The 21,198-nt window shown below is 47.4% G+C and overlaps 5 non-coding genes across 5 annotated transcripts; 1 reads left to right on the plus strand and 4 right to left on the minus strand.

Annotated features, from left to right (window-relative positions):
* Positions 1-1,362: 1,362 nt before the first annotated feature.
* On the minus strand, positions 1,363-1,435 carry TRNAR-UCG (transfer RNA arginine (anticodon UCG)). Its single transcript has one exon. It is a non-coding gene; the product is annotated as a tRNA-Arg (tRNA).
* Positions 1,436-13,358: 11,923 nt separating this feature from the next.
* Positions 13,359-13,431, minus strand: TRNAR-UCG (transfer RNA arginine (anticodon UCG)). Its single transcript has one exon. It is a non-coding gene; the product is annotated as a tRNA-Arg (tRNA).
* Positions 13,432-14,422: 991 nt separating this feature from the next.
* On the minus strand, positions 14,423-14,495 carry TRNAR-UCG (transfer RNA arginine (anticodon UCG)). Its single transcript has one exon. It is a non-coding gene; the product is annotated as a tRNA-Arg (tRNA).
* A 2,395-nt stretch (positions 14,496-16,890) lies between these two features.
* On the minus strand, positions 16,891-16,963 carry TRNAR-UCG (transfer RNA arginine (anticodon UCG)). Its single transcript has one exon. It is a non-coding gene; the product is annotated as a tRNA-Arg (tRNA).
* A 985-nt stretch (positions 16,964-17,948) lies between these two features.
* On the plus strand, positions 17,949-18,021 carry TRNAR-UCG (transfer RNA arginine (anticodon UCG)). The gene has a single exon. It is a non-coding gene; the product is annotated as a tRNA-Arg (tRNA).
* Positions 18,022-21,198: the final 3,177 nt, after the last annotated feature.

Genomic DNA, 21,198 nt, shown 5'->3' on the forward strand with positions numbered 1-21,198 from the left:
TTGATCGTACACAAAGACCCCCCCCCCCCCCCCCCCCCGTGTAGCATGTATGTAACAGACTGTAGGGGCAAGTGCTGTTAGCGAGGACCTATGAAGGCCGATACGGCACGCGGGGAGGTGGGTGGCCAGCACCACGCCCGACCGCCTTTGTCTCCCCATTCGCGATTATATTATTTTTTACACACCAACAGCAGGTACTCATTTGAGGCTGAGTCCACCTAAGGGGGAGGCCCATGAGCGGTTCAAATAATCGTCACCGGCGTTGGCCGTGAGCGAGAATCGGCCTGAGCCTCTGGGCCACCGGGTTTCGCTGCGCTAACCGTGAGCGCCACCGCTCACGACGCGTCTTCTCGATTCGAAGAACGACGACAAGCAGACACGTGCTCGATCAGCAGCCACGCAACACTTCTTCTTCTTGTTCGCCCATCAAAGTTGATGATGACCATGGCACGTTTGTCATTTTGTTGGGTTTTGACGAGTGCGCAGATGGCTGAACAGGCCAATCCTAGCCCGGAATTCTCTGTGGCACACTGGACAGAGACACTGACGGCATGCAATGCCAACGCACGCGCACGCACGCCAACACACACGCACTGACGCGCTTACTTGTTCTCCAAGACGATTTCGGGCAGCCACACTTTAGACGGCGGAACGCGGAGTTCGAGTATTCCGCCGTATTCCTCGGGGTCCCAACTCAGCCGGTAGTCGGTCCACGTCTGCACAGAGGACAAAGTCAGCGAGCGGCTATTAAGTAGCGATGTTGCGGGTTGGCATAGATGTTAGCCCATACAGTTTACGGTCATATTATTTAGAGGGAAATTGAGTTTCAGGTGAAGGGGCCGTCCATAAATGACATCACGTGATTTTGGACGATTTTTGACCCCTCCCCCCGTCACAATAAGTCAGACCCCCCTCTCAAATACGACGTCACAAAGCTCTGCCCCCCATCCCAAAATAAAACATGCTTCAAATCGCTTTAAACGATTGTCATTGTAGTGCGTATTTAATGTGGCGCTGCACTCTGATGTTGTAAGAGAAAACATTTATTTATTTTATTTTCTACCTACGTGACTTTACCGAAAGAACCAAGGAGTATGGATTCCTGCAGCCACGAAAGCTTCAAATCAAGATTTATTTAAAAGTCTATTTCATTAAGTAGAACGTGTTGTCTAATTTATTGAAAGTTGCGCATTTTGATGTGATGTCACATTTCTCAAACCCCCCACTCCCCTCGTCACACATCGTCACAAATATCTGACCCCCCCACCTCCCCCCAGGTGCGCGTGACGTCATTTATGGACGGCCCCTAAATACAGCGTTCAGCCGTTTCAATACGGGGGGAATTGGGGTAAAAAAAAATAGCGACCACGGCAGGATTCGAACCTGCAATCTTCTGATCCGAAGTCAGACGCCTAATCCATTAGGCCACGCGGCCCTTGCGTGAAGTGCATCATGCTCCGACAAAGGAGAACGTAGCGTGACATTCACCGGCCGCTGATACAATATTCGTGACCGGTTGATTTGACAGCCAAACTGTTGCAATCTACCACTCATCTTCTTGGTTTTTTCGGTAAAGTCACGTAAAAGGGAAGTAATAAAATAATAAAAAGAAAACATAATAAAATATTATTATATTATTTTATTATTTTATTATATTATATTATTTTATTATGTTTTATTTTTATTATTGTATTACTTCCCTTCTACGTGACTTTACCGAAAAAACCAAGAAGATGAATCCCTGCAGTCACGAAAGCTTTAAATCAAAATCTACCACTCATCTCAGTCAGCCAACCCATGGCACATGCACGCATACCTGTCAATCCATACGGTTTACCAGAATTCTTGTACAGGGAAATTGAGCCTTTTGGTTTGACTTTCTCCCCTGTGATGGGACTTTGCAGGATGAACGTTGAGATTTATAAGGAGCACGGGGTGACCAGTACTGTCTGAATTGGTGTGTAATAAGGTAGGGCACTTATAAGGGGTCGGCGGGGCCGGAAAATATTCACAGACAGACACCGTCTTCTCGGTTCTTTCGGTGAAGTCACGTAGAAGGGAAATAATAAAATAAAGCAAAAAATTGTATTTTTTTTATTATTATAAAATAATAAAAATAAAACATAATAAAATATGTTATAATGTTTTATTATATTTATTATTTTATTATTTCCCTTCTACGTGACTTTACCGAAAGAACCAAGAAGATGAATCCCTGCAGTCACGAAAGCTTTAAATCGAGACAGACACTGCTTCGTCAACTGCTTCTGTCAGTGTCTGTAGTGAACAATGCGATGTGGTGGCTACTTCCCGTGGTGGAGTCGGATGAATTAAAAATCTTACAAATTACAATGTCGAATATTACGGGCGAAGACTGCACCCATTGGCTTTTCCCCAGTAGCTCAATATTTGAAAACTAAGGTTGTTATCTGGTTGTATTACTCTGGGATTATTATTCACTTTTATCATAGTTCTTCATTTTATTGGAATTTCGAGAGTAGTCATTGCTATTTTTATTATCAGCTTTGTATTTCTGCTTAGATTGTATCTATACTTGTGAGTACTCTTTGGTTCTTTCGGTAAAGTCACGTAGGTATCAAATAAAATAAATCACGACGTTTCGATTGCAACAAGCAATCATCATCAGGTGGGAAAACCACAGCAATAATTATTTTTTTTGCTGAATTTTTTTTTGCTGTGGTTTTCCCACCTGATGATGATTGCTTGTGTTGTAATCGAAACGTCGTGATTTATTTTATACCTCCGTGACTTTACCGAAACAACCACAGAGTATGGATTCCTGCAGTCACGAAAGCTTCAAATCTACTTGTGAGTAGTTTTATTTTTACGTACAGCGCTTTGGGATACTTCGAAATGAAAGGCGCTTTATAAAGCAGTGGTTATTGTTATTGGCTGTCCCATCATCGTTCGTGCCAACCACTGCATTTATAGGTAAGATGGAATTGGGAACCGAAGTAAATTGAGATGTCAAGATGCGACGACTCAATTGATCGATCCACACGTTGGTGAAAGCGTTTCAATCGGCCCTCTTCTGAATAAAACAAACGACTTGAAAAAACGTCAATGAGTTCCCACCGTGGCCGGTACACAGGAGGGCCCATCCTGACATTTGTTTTTTTTATAGTGGCCACGTGTTTGTAACTACATGAAGAGTGAGAGATCAGCAAGATTTTGCGGATAATTTGTGGCAAGCACTTTGTGTGCAATGAGTGTGACCTTGTTAATGCATTTGTTGGTCAACCTGAAGCCAATTCAGCTCGGCGAGCCCTGGACGGACAGGGCCCGGATCTTGCAGTACCCGTCACGACACGTGCCAAAGAAATGTTCTACCGCCGCTGCCTGCTTGTGTTTTTTTTGCCAGACTGTTGCAAAAATCGAGCCTTGTCGATACTATGCCACGTGCCACCGTGCGTGTAACATCGTATCGACCGTTCATCGTCGTCATGATGTGTGTCGGCCCCGGATTTGCCATGGAGGTATATTCACACACGCGTGAGAGCATGATCGAGAGACGCCGCCCAACCAGAGAGATGAGGTTGGAGAGCGAGAGCCCCAGAGAGATTGTCCACGGGGACTCCTTTGTCGTGCGTAGGACGGACGTCGCGGTTGTAGTTTTTTGAAGAGGTCGTTTGTAAAGTCGCTGCTCCTCGTTTTCCGCCAGGGACTCACCCACTCCTGTGAAGGACAAACGGAGGGGCGGCGAGGATGATGGTTTTCTGCACGTGGGACACGGCAATGATCGTTTCACGTTATTGTTCCGACGACGATGTAACCCGCGGACGGTTGTCGGAACTCGAGAATGAAACCGGCGCTGCTGCAGCTTCCGTTGAAGCGTGCCCGTGCTGAGACACTTGGAAAGATTGAGCTTCTTACTGCGTATATAATGATCTTCCCCCCCACCCCATACCGCTTGTATATATATGTACATGTGTATATATATACAACATTCATATAAAACACAAGATACTTTCGTGGTGCATTGATTAGCCTGTGGGGTGTTAGCTGCGATATGGCTGATACGATGCTATATACTCTTAGTTCTTTCGGTAAAGTCACGTAGGTAAAAAATGAAATTAATAAAAATAAACAATAAAAATCACGACGTTTCGGAGGCAGCACAAGTCTACGAAACGTCGTGATTTTTATTGTTTTATTTTTATTAATTTCATTTTTACCTACGTGACTTTACCGAAAGAACTAAGAGTATGAATCCTTGCAGTCACGAAAGCTTCAAATCTAGAATTATACGATGATATGTCGTACGATAGAAGATCAATGCTAATCAGTATCGTCTATTAAGCAAATATCGCCCATATTGGATTGCCGTTGCTCGTAATTGTTTGTTCATTGTTCAATTTCATGACGAAACATTGAGGAAATAAAAGTCCACATCTATTCTTATGAAGTTCACGAAAAAATATAAGCTATTACCGATTAAAGTGGAGATTTGCTAAAAAAATTAAAATTCTGATCTTGCCTCCCCCCCCCCCCCCCCCCCCCCCCCCCACTTCCCCCACTTAAAATGTGATACCAATCATGCCATCAGCGCTCATGTCAAGCGGCACAAAGTCGTGTTGGAAGACCTCGCGGGGCAGTACGACCTCGTGCGTCAGTATGTACGTGCTGGATGTCAAACTTCTTTCGCACAGTACGTTAGCCAACCGTGCCAATCTCGGCCGGCTACGTACGGTGAGAAGCAAATTCAACGCAGGTATATTTTCGGAGCCTCTTCGGAAAAAATAACCCTTCAGGCGGTCATCTTTCTCACGTACATTACTGCTATATTCTTGGGTTTTTTCGGTAAAGTCACGTAGGTAAAAAATTTAAATAAAAATTAATAAAATAAAAATAAAATAAAATCACGACGTTTCGGAGGCAACACAAGCCTATAAAAAATCACATCGTGATTGATTTTTCTTTTATTTTTATTTTACTTTTATTAATTTTAATTTAATTTTTTACCTACGTGACTTTACCGAAAAAACCCAAGAATATGAATCATTGCAGTCACGAAAGCTTCAAACATAGAATTACTGCTATACTAGATTCGTGTTTGTCGTGTGAAATGTGATTATGAGAGTTGCAATCGAGGCCAAATTAAGTGCAAAACCAAAGTAAATGTAAAGTTATTGGGGGTTTTGTGTGTGTGTGCAGTCAACGATCACCGACTATAATTGCGACTCCGATGGCTGAATCACCCGGTGGCTGAAAGGGGCATTCAAATTCAGAATCTCAGCTGTTGTCAACTCAGAGCTGTGACCCCCACGAACCTTCCAGCCATCCGGCCGCCTCCACAAATGGGAGTCAATGCAAGAGCACAGCATCAATGTGTATTATAACCAGGAGAGTGAGAGAGCGAGCGCGTTGAGACTGCGAGTCTCGCTGGCAAGGGGCACCTGGGAAAGAAAGCAAATACAAGAGCAGATCCAGAAAAGAACGATCACATTTAAAGGCCAACAGATACGATTCATGGGATTTTCTCAATACATGTCTTATATATACCAGATTAATACAAAACACAGGATATTGCCGTGGTATATTCACACTGATGTGTTAGCCGCGATAATGTGATACAATGATAAATTGTACGATATAAGATCCACGGTAATCGGTATCGTCTATTAAGCAAAATATCGTCATGTTGTGATTGCTGTTATTCGCAATTTTTTGTTCATCGTTCAGTTTTCTGACAATATATTTTGGACGTAAAAGTTTCACAATGATGCTTATGAAAAAAATGCTATTCGCCATTAAAGTGGCGCTTTGCAAAAGGTTTTCTGGAGTCATTTCCGGTAGTGGCGATCATATGATGTCTTCATTTTCACGAACAACCTTTGTGCCCATGGCTACACAGCGGGAAGGAGAGTGGAGTTATTGATACAATGCATGGAAAGATAAAAAGAAACGGGACAGGCAAGAGAAAAATATGTTAACTACCCTCGCCTGGTATGCAGGATGTGTGGGTTCAATCCTGACCATGACGCCTGCTGCTGTATATTTGGAGTTTGCGTGTCTCTCTCTCCCCGTGGTCGCGTGGATTTTTCTCCGCGTCCTCCGGCTTTTACCTCCACATTTAGAGACATGCGTTCAGAGTATCTGGCTGCTATACATTCCACATGATAAGGCACTTCGTTGAGCCATCATTTGTGGCCAGGCTGATAAAATATCCATATAGCTCAGTGGGCATTTCATGATCAAATAAAATTGCGTTGAGTTTTAGTTTAGTTGAAGAGAAATAATGGGAAAAAAGAGGAAAATGATGGAATAACGGGTGCAAATGTTCAGGAAAGATGAATATCGGGAGGGTTGAGGCTACATCAAGGCCTCTACACTGCTGCACGGAGCAGCGTCTGCGTGCATAGTTCAGAGTGTGGGTGGCCACACAGAAGTAACGTAATTTACGGGAGGCTTGAAGTGATTTAAAGAGATGGTCAATCTGATTATGAGATGATGTATTTTACATACTTTGAAACTGGCAAAAAAAGGCCCCATATTATTGTGTAACTGCCTGCATGTGCACCCTAAGCGTTACTGCAGGTCACAGAGTTGCAATGATTGTCCGGTATAAGATGTATGGGCAGACTTATGTGGAGTGAAATGCAGTGAAATGACTTTGAATTGTTTTTGTTTGTTCCTACTGGAAGAACGAAAACAACACGATAACATGCGAAATTGCAATTACATTACAGTGCAACGTTACGACAAACATTTATTGCGATAATCGTCATCTGCTGAAACGTAATATCGTATCGCATCGTGAAAGTGTATATTGCGGCAACCCTGGTTAGCGCATTGGACTCGTAATCAAGAGGTTGCTGATTCGACCTCCCGCGCGGCAGCTGAAATTCCGTCTTCGCCCCCCCACACACATCCACCTCCCTCCTTCCAGCAGTAGAAATGTACGTGGTGGGGTAAACGTGTGAGTACCCCCACCTCTTTCAAGACGACTGACCGGCATGGAAGAGTAGGCCAAACATACCCCTCTAGAAGGGTGTGTCAAGAGCCCCGCTGTAGGTGGAGGCCCTTCTGCCAGCAGGGGCGGGAGCCGGCTATTTCAGGGCTGCGCTTCTACCTTCTACGCTACACTAACAAAGTGCAAACAAACGCGAAGGCTAGAAGCTAACGATCGAATTCATTTACATTTAGATTACCGGAGCAATGCCAATTGGCAATAATTTACCAAGGCAAGCCTCGCCGTGTCTCGAGACTTATTGTCCAGGCTTGTGCTACTGCATTTAGATGTTTGGACATTTACATTTGCAATCAGAGGTTTTCTTTTTGCTTTGTGTGGGAAGGAACCGATGAACCCGGAGAAAACACCCACCTCGCATCCGAGGTTTACGGGAAGTGGTGGGATGGGTTGGGGTGACACTCAGCAATGCCATCGTCTGGCCACACCTCGTTGCCCCACGCCTAAACTAAAGCTAAACTTTTATATAACCGAGTATAAGGCCCATTGAGCGACATTGATTTGTTTTTTCAGAAGCGACCTGGCCAACAATGATAGCTCAACGAAGTGGCTTATTACCTAGAAATTTGTAGCAGCCAAATACTCGAACCGCATGTTGATTCTAAAATGTGGAGGGAAAACCGGAGGACCCGGAGATAAAACCCACGTGACCACGGAGAGAGACACGCAAACTCCAAATATACAGACGTCAGGGTCGGGTACGAACCCACGACCTCCTGTGTTCAAGTTCAAGTTCATTTATTAGGTATAGCCCTGTGAGCCATTCGGCTACCAGATGAAGTAGTTAACATCTCGCGAACGAGGCCAACGTTTGACTTCGTACGGTGCGAAAGAGGTTCAGCATACAGGTCATACACACGACACAGATCAGAGACGTGAGCAGGCGGCTCAAACCAGCTGAGGCTCAACACGTGCGTGTAGGAAGTCGCTGCAGTCGTGTTGGGTGGGAAATTCGACAAATTCACAGCGTCAAATGTTGACATCAACCACTGCCAGTCCAGAGGCAGTGGTGGACAAAAAATTCCACATTGCTATGGCGGGGGCCACCAAGCCTGGCCACGGGACTGTTGCCACCGTTGACTCAATACTTTACTTTAATCAGCGCGTGGGGGGTTAATGGGACGATGTGTTGGGATTGTAACAACCGATGGCTTGAGACAAGCGCTGGCTTTGGGATGTAGCGCTCCAACCTCACGCAAACACACGCAAAGATCACATTCACATACACACACATTGCTCACACACACACACCTCTCTTAAAGACAAATATCCCCCGTATAGCCTTAACAAATTGCCGTGGCAAGTGCTGTTCATCGAGTACCTATTATGACACACAAAAGGGGTGGGTGGCCAGCAATCACTCACGGCCGCCTTTATCTCCCGAGTGACGATGTTTACAACACACCGCGTTTGACACTGCCTCTGCCGTGGGGAGGAGGGCCAGGACTGATTTCGATATCCGTGGGCGGGAATCGAATTTTCTGTCACCGGTTTCGTAGCGCAGCGCTCTAACCACGGCGCCACCAAATAGACAAAGATCCCCCGTATAGCCTGTAGCAGACTGTTGGGGCAAGTGCTGTTAGCGAGCACATATGAAGGCCTGCACGGTACACGAGGGGGTGGGTGGCCAGCACCACGCGATGTTTACACACCGCACCAGGTACTAATTTGAGGCTAAGTCGACCTAGGGGAGGCCCAGGACCGATTCAGATAATCGTCACCGGGTGTTGGCCGTGAGCGCGAATCGAACTCGGGTCGCCGGATTCGTAGAGAAACGCTCTAACCACTGCGCCACCGCTCCTCTCTCTCTCTATCAATCTCGCCCTCACACAACCTCACAGACTCGCTTCTGTTCCCTCGCCCTCTCACCGATCAGGATGACGGCCAGGAGCAGAGGAGCCCACTTCATGGCGCAGGGTCGCGTCTGCGTATTCTGCGTCTTGCGCTCCCCTTCTCTCTTCGGCTCGACTTCTGCGTCTGCGTCTCTCTGTCTCCTCCGTCTCAGTATCTCGATGCGTCGCTATCAGTACCCCCCCCCCCCCCACACACCCGCTCCACCGTGTGACTGCGACGACGACCTCCAAAACCATGGACCGCGTTCCCCTTCGCACGGCTCCAAATGTAAACGTGACGGCGAGCGCGTTTTTTCGGCAGGAATTCACCAACGCTCTCGGACAGAGCGACCGAACGGCTTAAATTACGGCACAATCGGAGCTCCAATCGGTGTTCTCAACAGACAATAGAACATCTTCTTGGTTCTTTCGGTAAAGTCACGTAGAATGGAAATAATAGAATAATAAATAATAAAACATAATAAAATTATTCTCACGACGTTTTGGCCACAACGCAAGCAGCTGTCCTCAGGTGAAGAACAGGTCTGTCAGAAAGACAGCGTCTGACAATAGAACATCACGATTATGTCTCTGTTTGTCTCCGTGTCCTCCCCCCCACCGTGTCTCAAGTGTCTATTGTCTCTGTAGCTGCGACACTGGGCGTCCAATTGTCTGTGTGACGAAGTGCGTCTCTATCGATGTGTCCGTGTCACACCTCTCCTCCACGGAAGGTGTCTCTCTCTCTCTCTGTCGCTTATCTCTTTGGATTGTGTCTGGGCCTCTCGGTCTCTGCCTCGTTGGTCGTCTCGCTGGCTCCGAGCGGCTGTAGTCTCCCAGTCGCCGGGACTGCGTCCTCAGAAGTTGGCACTCTGCGTGTCAGTGTCGCTCTAGTTTTGTCCCACGAGTTGTAACACCGTGCCACTCACTCTGTGTGAGTGCGCCTGTCTCGATATCTGTGTGCGTCTGTCTGCTGGTCTCAGTGTCTCTGTATCCGTGTCTCTGTGACACCGCCACCACCACCACCATGCAGTTGCTCCCCGCGTCTCTCAAGAGCGTAGCAGCTGCGAGGGGGGTGCGGGTGAGTGAAGAATGAGGAGTGAGTAAGGGATGTGAGTGACGGATGAGTATGGGGGGGGGAGGTGAGATATGGGGGTGAATGAGGAATGAGTGAGTGCGGTGATTGAGAGATTAACAAGGGAGGTGAGTTGGGGTGGGGGGGGGGTGAGTGAAGGGATGAGCGTGAAATGCGTGAGGCGGGTGAGTGAAGGGTGAGTGAGCCGGATGGGTGAGCGGGTTGGGTTTGGGGTCAGGAGTGATGGGTGGTTTACGGGTTAGCGTTAGAAGTTGGGGGTCGTTGAGAAGTGAATGTTGGGAGTTCGGGGTGAGTTGTGAGGGTTGGGAGGGGTTGGTAAGAGGTGAGTGTTTGGGAGTGAGGGGTGGGTGAGGAGTGCTTGGGACTGAGGCGTGGGTGGGTGAGTGAGTTGTGAGATTCGGGAGCGATGGGGTGAGTGTTTATTGAGGGGTGGGTGTTGGGAGTGAGGGGTGGGTGAGGAGTGAGTGTTTTGGAGTGAGGGTGGGTGGGTGAGTGGAGAGATTTGAGAGCGATGGGGTGAGTGAGGGGTGAGTGTTGGAAGTGAGCTGTGGGTGAAGAGTGAGTGTTTGGGAGTGAGGGTGGGTGGGTGAGTTGTGAGATTCGAGAGCGATGGGGTGAGTGAGGGGTGAGTGTTGGAAGTGAGCTGTGGGTGAGGAGTGTTTGGGAGTCAGGGGTGGGTGAGTGGAGAGATTTGAGAGCGATGGGGTGAGTGTTGAGTGAGAGGTGAGTGTTGGGAGTGAGGGATGGGTGAGGGGTGAGTGTTGGAAGTGAGGGGTGGGTGGGTGAGTGTTGAGGGTTGGAATTGAGGGGTGTGTGAGGATTGGGGGGGAAGGGGCATTGCCATTCAATACAATCAGGCCACAGGTGCAGGCTTTTTTAACAGACACGAGTGAATGTGTGTGTATATGCGTCACTGTATTCGCGTGCACATGCCCCCACGTTTGTAAATGCGTGTTCGTGTCAGTTTTTGTCTCCGTGTATGATGTACGTGTGCGTGATAGGATGTTTGTGTGTGTACGTGTCTGTGTGTGTGTACTGTCAATACGACTGTTAAAGTGTTTCTAATTGTGAGAGAATGTGCGAGTGTGTATGTTCTTGTGTATGTGTGCATGTATACGAGAAACGTTGTTGGGTATAAGATTAATATAAATGTACAGCAATTCGTCAATCCACTGCTGGATTAAGGCCTCTTCACGTCACTTTGCTCCGGGGGGCAGGGGGTTCACGATACGTATGTGTGTGCATTAGCTTGTGTATGAGTAGGCCTTCGTAGGTGCTCCCTAACAGGACTTGCCCCTACAGTCTGTTACAGGTTATACGGGGGATCTTTGTATGAGTGTGTGGGGAACGGTGGCGCAGCAATTAGCGCGCTGCGCTTCAGAATCAGAATACAGTATTTATTCATACCGGAGGAATCCGATGAATTCTAAATTTAGTTTTTACAAATATCCAGTAGTTTTACAAACCCGGCAACCCGAGTTCGATTCCCGCACACGGCCAACACCAGGGACGATTATCTGAACCGGTCCTGTTCCTCCCCAATGTCTACTCAGCCTTAAATGGGTACCTGGTGCGGTGTGTAAACATCACCTTTGGGGTGGGGGGGGGGGGACAAGGCGGCCAGTAGTGGTGCTGGCACACGTATGTATGTTGAACTTCTTTCGCGCCGTACATACCCAACCGTGCTAAATCGGAGGTGCGGGGAAGGACAAACTAAACACAAAAAGCAGAGACACACCAACCCCCTCGTGCGTCGTGTCGGCCTTCATAGGTGCTCGCTAACAGCACTTGCCCTAAAAGTATGTTACGGCTATACGGGGGGTCTTTGTCTCTATACGCGCGCGCGTGCGTGCGCGTGTGTCCGTTGCAACTGAGCAGGGTCAGTGTCTCTCGCGCGTTCAATGGAATTTCCGCTGTTATTTTGGGAGCCGCAGTGGCAGATAGGTGGGGTCGTGGTGGGGGGGGTGGTGGGTGGTGGTGGGATGGTGGTGGTGGAGGGGTGGTGGGTGGTGGTGGGATGGTGGTGGTGGTGGGATGGTGGTGGAGGGGTGGTGGTGGAGGGGAGGTGGTGGGGGGGTGGTGTTGGGGTGGTGGTGGGGGGGTGGTGGTGGTGGGGTGGTGGTGGAGGGGAGGTGGTGGGGGGGTGGTGTTGGGGTGGTGGGGAGGTGGTGGTGGTGGGGTGTTGGTGGTGGGGTGGTGCTGGGGGGGTGGTGGGTGGTGGTGGGATGGTGGTGGTGGGGTGGTGGTGGTGGGGGGGGTGGTGTTTCGGGGGGGGTGGTGGGGTGGTGGGGGGTGGTGATGGTGGTGGGGGGGTGGTGGTGGGGGGTGGTGGTGGAGTGGTGGTGGTGGGGTGGTGGTGGTGGGGGGTGGTGGTGGTGGTGGGGTGGTGGTGGGGGGGTGGTGTTGGGGGGGTGGTGGTGGAGGGGTGGTGGTGGGGTGGTGGGGGGGTGGTGGGGGGGTGTTGGTGGGGTGGGGGGGGGGGCATGGCACGCGCTGCTTCAGCTTCCCGACACACCGCTGCTGCTGCTGCTGCTCACAGGGCATTTATATTTCACCATAATCAGCCGCGTGCTCTATCCACTGCTGGATAATGGTCTCGCCAAAGCCGTCTCGCGGTCGCGAACGAGGAGCTTCGTCAGGCTTCGAGCTGCACTGCCCAGTGAGCAGCAAGTAGTCAGCCTCTAACTCACCGCAGAGCGAGGTCTGCACGGCACGAATGCGGTCGGCTCCTTCGTCGATTAGCAGTCCGCATTGCAACTTGCTGCGGTCACCGTACGGAACCGGTTGCCTGTCAGGGCCGGGATACCTTTGCCGGGCATTCGGCTGGTGATTTGGTGACAATTCTGGTCCAGCGCTGAGTGACAGCTGTCACGCAAACCTCGTCGATACGGACATCAACACCGTACTGGCTATCATCAGCGGCACCGTGCTGAAGTCCCACTCCATGAGTGATTTTACTGTAGTTTAAAACATTAATTCTAGATTTGAAGCTTTCGTGACTGCAAGGATTCATACTCTTAGGTTTTTTCGGTAAAGTCACGTAGGTAAACTTGTATTTAAGGGCTGGTTTTTTCTAATTTTCCTCACTTGATGCAGTAATTTTAGCTGTGACGGTCCCACCTGATGACGGAGACTTGTGTTGCCTCCGAAACGTCGTGATTTATTATTTTATTTTATTTCCATTATTAACTTTTAATTTTATTTTTTACCTACGTGACTTTACCGAAAAAACCTAAGAGTTTAAAACATTGCCACGCGGACTTGCAAATGCGCTGTGTGCGTGATAAGCTCTTGTGTCAATCCACTTGCTGTTTAAGGTGGGCTTCACCACACCGTGCGTGTCTTGGGAGTTATTTGACCCTAACTTCACCACGCTGTTGTTCAAGATTTTCCCGATGTTTATATATTTTTTTGGATACATTTGTTAAAAAAAAATACTACTCGACCACGGCAGGACTCGAACCTGCAATCTTCTGATTCGAAGTCAGACGCCTTATCCATTAGGCCACGCGGCCCCCACGGGTTATTGGGCTTAACTTCTAACACATAGTGTTGGGAGTCGAGATCTACTTCTGTGTCAGGAAATATATTTTACTTTTATTAATTTAACATTTTTACCTACGTGACTTTACCGAAAAAACCCAAGAATATGAAATATAGGCTGCGATCGTCTTCATTGGCTGCCCTCAACCAGAGGTGGAAATTCCTCATCCCCATGCCGGGGGCCATTAAAGCTGAAGGACGACCACTGTTGACTTCAAAAAAAGTGGTAGTGAATTTATTCACCATTGCGGGATGATGGGCAAAGTCAACCTCTGACTCGAATTGCATTCGCCTACGAAGGAGTCTTGAGACTCGCTTGAGACTTAGCTTGTTTAATATGGCTAATCGTTTCGCTATTCCAATGCACCACACACAGAGCTCAGGATTGAGCCTGGATAATGGCATTGGATAGGGTGAGCACTCTACATATATAGGCGGTGTGAAATGCAGTACTACGCTGTTGGCAGCAGAGTGCCGTCAAGCTAATTTTATTGGACTGTACCGCCTACGCTCCTCATCTTTAACGCGCACTGACCAGCGTGGTATAAAGCGCGCTCAGTCTCGCTCGCACCACCGACACGGCGTGGAAAGTGGCCCCTTTGTGCGAATATTCACAGCCTGCAATAAAAAAAATAGCCGGCGCGATTTTAGACGAACCGTGCATTCGTATGCATTTAAAGGAAACCAACCATATGGAGTTTTAAAAACATCATCGAGCCCAGGGGTCGTAAATCTGCAGCTCTTGAGCCGCATGCGGCTCTTTAAAAGACTGCTTCGTGATGTCATGTATGAAGGACCACCGTTTCGTGTTCGCCACGTGCAATTGCGGCTCTAGAAATATAGCATGTTATTACTTTTACGAATTGGAAAAAATGATCGCTCGAATTGTTATGTTGTTTGCCGACCCCTCTTCTCGCCGATTGACATCTTGTGTAAAATAAAATAACAAATAAAATAAAATTACGACCACGGCAGGATTCGAACCTGCAATCTTCTGATCCGAAGTCAGACGCCTTATCCATTAGGCCACGCGGCCTCACCGGTTATAAAGGAGCCTTTGAGTCTTCAGAGCCAACACAGTGATGGCAGTCTTTGTGTCTCTCGGTTCAAACGGGCAACAGAGCGGCGATCATCTTCATTGGCTTGCCCTAAGCCCGCGATTTAATAGGGAAAAAAAAACTTTATTGTTAATAATATTGGTCGCGAAAGCCTACGTGTTAAACTCCACATTCCTACGATAAGGGACAATTCCATAAACAGGACCAGAGCATGCTGACTTCACACAAAGTGGGTACTGATTTTATTGACCCGTGCGTGGATGATTGGCTGAGTCCACACCCGGCTCCAGGTTTGAGCTCGCGCCCTTCCAACTGCGCGAGTCGGGCGCAAATAACAACAGTGCCAGTCGCAGGTTGGACCATCGTCATCATTAACCGTGATATATCCACTGCTCGATGTAGTCCACCCAAAAACATTCGCCATCTCTCACGGCCCGGCGATGCAACGCTCCAACACGCAGCTGCACACGAGTCGATCTTATCGCTCCAGAACCTTCTCAGATGTCAACCACAACGCCACCGCTCCCCTAACCACAACGCCACCGCTCCTCTAACCACAACGCTACCGCTCCCCTAACCACGCCACCGCTCGCCTAACCACAACGCCACCGCTCCTCTAACCACAACGCCACCGCTCGCCTAACCACAACGCCACCGCTCCTCTAACCACAACGCCACCGCTCCCCTAACCACAACGCCACCACTCCTCTAACCACAACGCCACCGCTCCCCTAACCACAACGCCACCACTCCTCTAACCACAACGCCACCGCTCCCCTAACCACAACGCCACCACTCCTCTAACCACAACGCCACCGCTCCCCTAACCACAACGCCACCACTCCTCTAACCACAACGCCACTACTGCTCTAACCATTGCGCCACCGCTCCTCTAACCACAACGCCACCGCTCCCCTAACCACAACGCCACTACTGCTCTAACCATTGCACCACCGTTCAACCTCAATCCGACAACGTCAATCAACTCACGTTGCATTGCGGATTCGATATTCGATTCGCCTACGCCGCACGCAGATCGATTCCGATTCGTTTAAATTATCCTGCGGTATTACGCGGACTCGGGACGTGCACAGCAATGTTCGCTCGTCACGTTCAATTTGAACGATGGTTCATTTCGCCGCCCTCCGTTGGGTTGAATCGTGCCGACAATTGTCCAACATTGCACAGAGCGGGACACCATCGATTCCGTTCTGAATTGTGCATCGATTGCTGGGAAGCACGCGCTGACGTCCGCGAACACGTGAGTGCCCGCATGCTCATTGTGCGTTAAGTAAAATAGGCAATAACGGCGTGAGTTCCCTTTAATATCTGACGCAATTGGCTTAATCGACGACTAAACACCTCTAAATGTGTGGTAATTAAATTAATTTGTACACGTTTTTTTATCCGGCGTGCGAAATAAAAAAAAACGTCGACCCATATTGTAAAGAAAAGTCAGCCGTCTACAATAGGTTCGCTGTTGACGCGCGCCCGCTTCGTGTAACGAGTTTGATGGTTCAATTTTTGACGGGCTTATTCGGAGCCGAGAGGTTCCTCAAGCCTAAGTGTGGCGCGAAAAAAATAGCCTCAGCTTTCTGCGCGTGTGATGTGCCGTATTTCTGTGCTCTTCCTCTTCGAGACATTTGCTCAAAATTCCATTTTCATATTGCTGCGTTGACACACACTCGTCACTAAACGCAATGTGGATGGTAGATATGTCCAGGAGCTAAATGACATTGTCGAGGTCTGCTGCTAGCCACGCGAAGGATTTTGGAGCGGTTTGTCGCCGAGGCACGGAAGGAGGAACGCCAGCATTCGAGAAGAAATACTAAATTACAATACATTCCTGCGGAGGGAGTTGGTAGGAACGTTGGGTTGCTCGGTCAATGGCCAGGGTCAACGGCCAGGGCGTGGTGTATTCCGCAAATATGGCCGACTGTGAGGGCGGGCACAAGCCGGCGTGAGTAGGTTAAACATTGAGTTTTATAAGGGCACCACGGGGTGACCAGCCCCTCCCCACCCAGCCCCTCCCCACCCTCCCCACCCAGCCCCTCCCCACCCTCCCCACCCAACCCCTCCCCACCCAGCCCCTCCCCACCCTTCCCTCTCCACCCAGCCCCACCCCTCCCATTTTTGGATGCACGACGGACGGACACACACAATAATCCCCTGTGGGCTGGTGTAACCAGGGGGTCTCTACCAGTAAAAAATAACTTTCACTATTCAGAAAAGCAAGTGCCATTTGGGCATGACACATCCTTTAAGCGGTGAGATTGACCAACAACATGGGTCATTGGGATGCGATTTATTGCAGGAGAACGAAAAAACTAAAACAATTTGAATGCGTTTCATTCATAAAACAAAAGTCGAAGTCGACCGCGGCAGGATTCGAACCTGCAATCTTCTGATCCGAAGTCAGACGCCTTATCCATTAGGCCACGCGGCCTCCGTGCTTTGAACTGCATCATCCTACGAATGAGTCTTTAGACTCGCCTGAGGCATTGCTTGTTCAATACCGGTCATTGTTTAGCTATTCCAATGCACCGCACACAGTACTCAGGATTGAGCTTGGCTAATCGTTTTTTGGATGGGTGACCGCTCTATTTGTCTACAGCGATTATCACGGACAGAAACCTGTAGTTTAGACGCATTATTATTTGTGACATGGAGAGAATTGACACTGGTCCCCTGGCTACCTATCGTGTTTTTACACGCTTCAATTTAACTCACTGTCTGTTGTTGTCGTATGCTCAAATCTTGTAACTCAATTTCAACCCACTTCCCAATGTGTTATCGACTGCAAGCTTGGTATACTCATGTCATACTGATGACAATACTATATTCTATCATAAAAAAAGTATTTTTAAGAATGCATTTATGTACGTTATGTTTCGGCTTGGGTCTAATTGTCAACGCTCAACTGACGTTGGCTGTAAATCACCACGGCCCCTTACGTTATGGCAAGCTTCGGGGCCACTTTCTGGAGTTCTGCCATTACGAGTAGGGTACATTTCATTAAAGCGTGTTTAAAAAAAGTATTTGTTAATATTACTTATTTGTATTGTAACGTCCTGACGTTGTCCCCTAGTGGAGATCTATGAAAAATATATTTAAATCTCATCGGATTCCTCGAGTATAAATAAATGTTGTGATTCTGAAAAAAAAACTGATTCTGTTACTTTGACGGTTAAGTGAGTGCGAACAAAAATCCGTCATCTTTTGTTTCATCTCCACGATCCTCACCCAGTAATTCCCAATTGGAGATTCATAAGTGTAACACGTGGGCTTTCGCGACCAATATTATTCAAAATAAGGTTGTTTTTTGGGGGTTAGACCGCGAGCTTAGGGCAAGCCAATAAAGATGATCGCCGCTCTGTTGCCCGTTTGAACTGTCATACACAATGACTTCGATCATCCAGCTTATCAAGTGTGGCCGCGTGGCCTAATGGATAAGGCGTCTGACTTCGGATCAGAAGATTGCAGGTTCGAATCCTGCCGTCGTCGAAGTTTTTTAAAATGTTTTCTTTACTATTTTTATTTTACCAGCTCAGGCCCACTGAGCTATGATGCTCTTTTTCAGAAGCGACCTGACCACAAATGAAATCTCATCGAAGTGGCTTATCACGTGCACATTTATAGCAGCCACATGCTCTAAACGCGTGTTTCTAAATTTGGAGGGAAAAACGGGAGGACCCGGATAAAAATCCACGCAATCACGGGGATAACATTCAGACTCAGCAGGCGTCTGGGTCGGGATCGAATCCACAAACTCCTGTATACCAGGCGAGGTAATTAACATCTCATCAACCGACGAGATTTGTTTTTTTAACTACGTAAGTTCGGCTTTTTAAATGCAAATTAAGGAAAGCTTTATATTCTTGGGGTCTTTCGGTAAAGTCATGTAAATAGGCTCAAAGAAAATAACCAAAACCTACGTTTCGATCCCAACACAAGCGTTCGTCATCTTCCTGATGACGAACGACCTATCTACGTGACTTTACCGAAAGACCCCAAACAATATGAATTCCTGCAGCCACGAAAGCTTTAAGTCAACGAAAGGTTTGTCCAAAATCGCGCCGGCTGGATCATTGCATACTATTAGGTTATTTCGGTAAAGTCACGTAGGTAAAAAAAAATAGTAATAAATGAAACTCAATTAAATAATAATAAATGAAACTCAATTAAATCACGACGTTTCGGAGGCAACACAAGTCTCCGTCTTCAGGTGGAACCATCACAGCACAATTTGTGACGGGCCACTGGCGTCCCCTAGTGGCCTTTGATGGGGCCACTTACGTGCAGCCCCTGACAATACACAACTTGTGGCACACACCCCCGCCATCCATAATAGAGGTTTTTGTTGGGTTAGATCGCGTAAATACATAAATGTGTCGTTTAACCCGCCACCACCCGACACAGCCAACTAGTAAGGGCTGTCACGTAAACAGAACGTGCCAATTCATAACAAAATAATATATTAATATATTTTAGTAGGGAAAAGTAGAGATATTTTATGATTTATTTATTGTTTCAACTAATAAAAATAAAACAGAATAAAATAATATATAAATATGTTTTTGTATGTTTACATTTTATTATTTCCCTTCTACGTGACTTTATAAAAGAATATAAAAATATATTTAATTATTTTTCTTTTTATTACTTTATTATTTCCATTCTACGTGACTTTACCGAAAGAACCAAGAAAACGGAGTCCTTTGTTTGAAACCCTTTCAGATGGTCTCCTCCAGAGAGGACCCTTTCCTGTGCGTAGTGTCACAAATCATATCACGCTCACAAATTTTATACCAAAAAATTAAAATTTTATTTACCAACAGAACAAAACTGTACATTTAAAAAAAATAACCGATAAAAAACATGATAGAAAATACTTTACATAAAATAACATTACAATTGTATCGATAATAAACAAGCAGATGTTTTGTACAGATTTGTTTTTAAAGATAAAACTATTTGTTGAATCAGAATCAGAATGTTCATTTAGACTGGAGGGATCCAATGAGCATTGAAGCTCTGTTTTTGCACAGTTGTCCAGCAAGCTACAATTTCACATTTCAGTATGCTTGACCAGGCAAGAGACCGTTGAGACCCATCATCTCTTGTTCACTGACAGCCTTTATTGAACCAGGTGAACGTTCAATTGAGATGCATTGGTCTCTTGCGTTTGACGTCCTGATTCCGACCAGACCAGAGGCCATAACTATTCGTCTTTGCTGCTCCACGTCCTTTGTTACTGGTAGGAACCTTCTGGTTACACCAGCCCACAGGGGATTATTGTGTCCGTCGTGCAGGGAAGGGCTGGGTGGGGAGGGAGAGGCTGGGTGGGGAGGGTGGGGAGGGGCTGGGTGGGGAGGGGCTGGGTGGGGAGGGTGGAGAGGGGCTGGGTGGGGAGGGTGGGGTCGGGCCGGGTGGGGAGGGGCTGGTCACCCCGTGGTGCCCTTATAAAACTCAACGTTTTACCTACTCACGCCGGCTTGTGCCCGCCCTCACAGTCGGGCATATTTGCGGAATACACCACGCCGCCGTTGACTCTGGCCATTGACCGAGCAACCCAACGTTACTACTAGCTCCCTCCGCAGGAATGTAACCAGGCATGAGCTCGAGATTTGAAGCTTTCGTGACTGCAAGGATTCATACTCTTAGGTTTTTTTTCGGTAAAGTCACGTAGGTAAAAAATAAAATTTAAATTAATACAATTAATAAAATTAATAAAAGTAAAATAAAAATCACTTCTATTAATTTTAATTTTATTTTTTACCTACGTGACTTACCGGAAAAAAACCCGAAGAGTTGGCATGAGCTCGCCAATATTATCTTGTCGGCCTTTATTTCACCATGCGAAAGTCTAATGCGAATCATGATCTCCTTGTAATTTGCATCCCTTTATTATTTAAACCAGACAAGGACCCGTCACGATGCGTTAACCTCCTGCGATTGACTCCCTTTATTCACTAAGGCGGGTGAGAGCTCGTTGCGATTCATAATTAATTTTAGTTCACGTCCTTTAACTGAACACCGTCTACGCCGGTTGTCAGAGGCGGTTGCGTGGGCAACTCTGTGTTGTGGGCAGCAGAGGGCGGTGCAGCAAAACCGTTGTTGTGATAACGTCTTGACTGAAAGCTTTCGTGACTGCAGGAATTCATATTGTTTGGGTATTTCGGTAAAGTCATGTAGATAGGTTAAAATAAAATATTATTAAATAATAATAAAATAATAACAACAAATAATAATATTATATTATTATTTAATAATAATATTTTTTTGTCATTTTCTTTGAACCTATCTACGTGACTTTACCGAAAGACCCAAATAATGCGTTGTTGTAATGTACTGTATTTGAATGGGGCCACGTCTATTTCCCCCCCACCCCGCCTTCGCTAACCTGCACTGACCAGCGAGGTCAAATACCCCCCCCCCCCCCCCCACCGTGACCCACGTGGTGGGGGAAGGCCCTCATCCAGCATGGCGAGGCTGTGCGTGGTAGAACACGAGCATCGGCCCAACATTGACCCTGGCCACAATCTTGACCATGATCTTGACCCCTCTGACATCATCGTGACCTTCAATCAGACCTTGACCCTGATTGGCCACGCGCCTACACGCTGACTCTGACTCAGCCATGACCTTGGCCCCTCAAATCTCCACCAACCCCCCCAACCA

The sequence above is a fragment of the Lethenteron reissneri genome, chromosome 68, assembly GCF_015708825.2.
Source record: "Lethenteron reissneri isolate LAM-NWPU_2019-01 chromosome 68, ASM1570882v1, whole genome shotgun sequence".
In the NCBI taxonomy this organism is placed as follows: Eukaryota; Metazoa; Chordata; class Hyperoartia; order Petromyzontiformes; family Petromyzontidae; genus Lethenteron; species Lethenteron reissneri.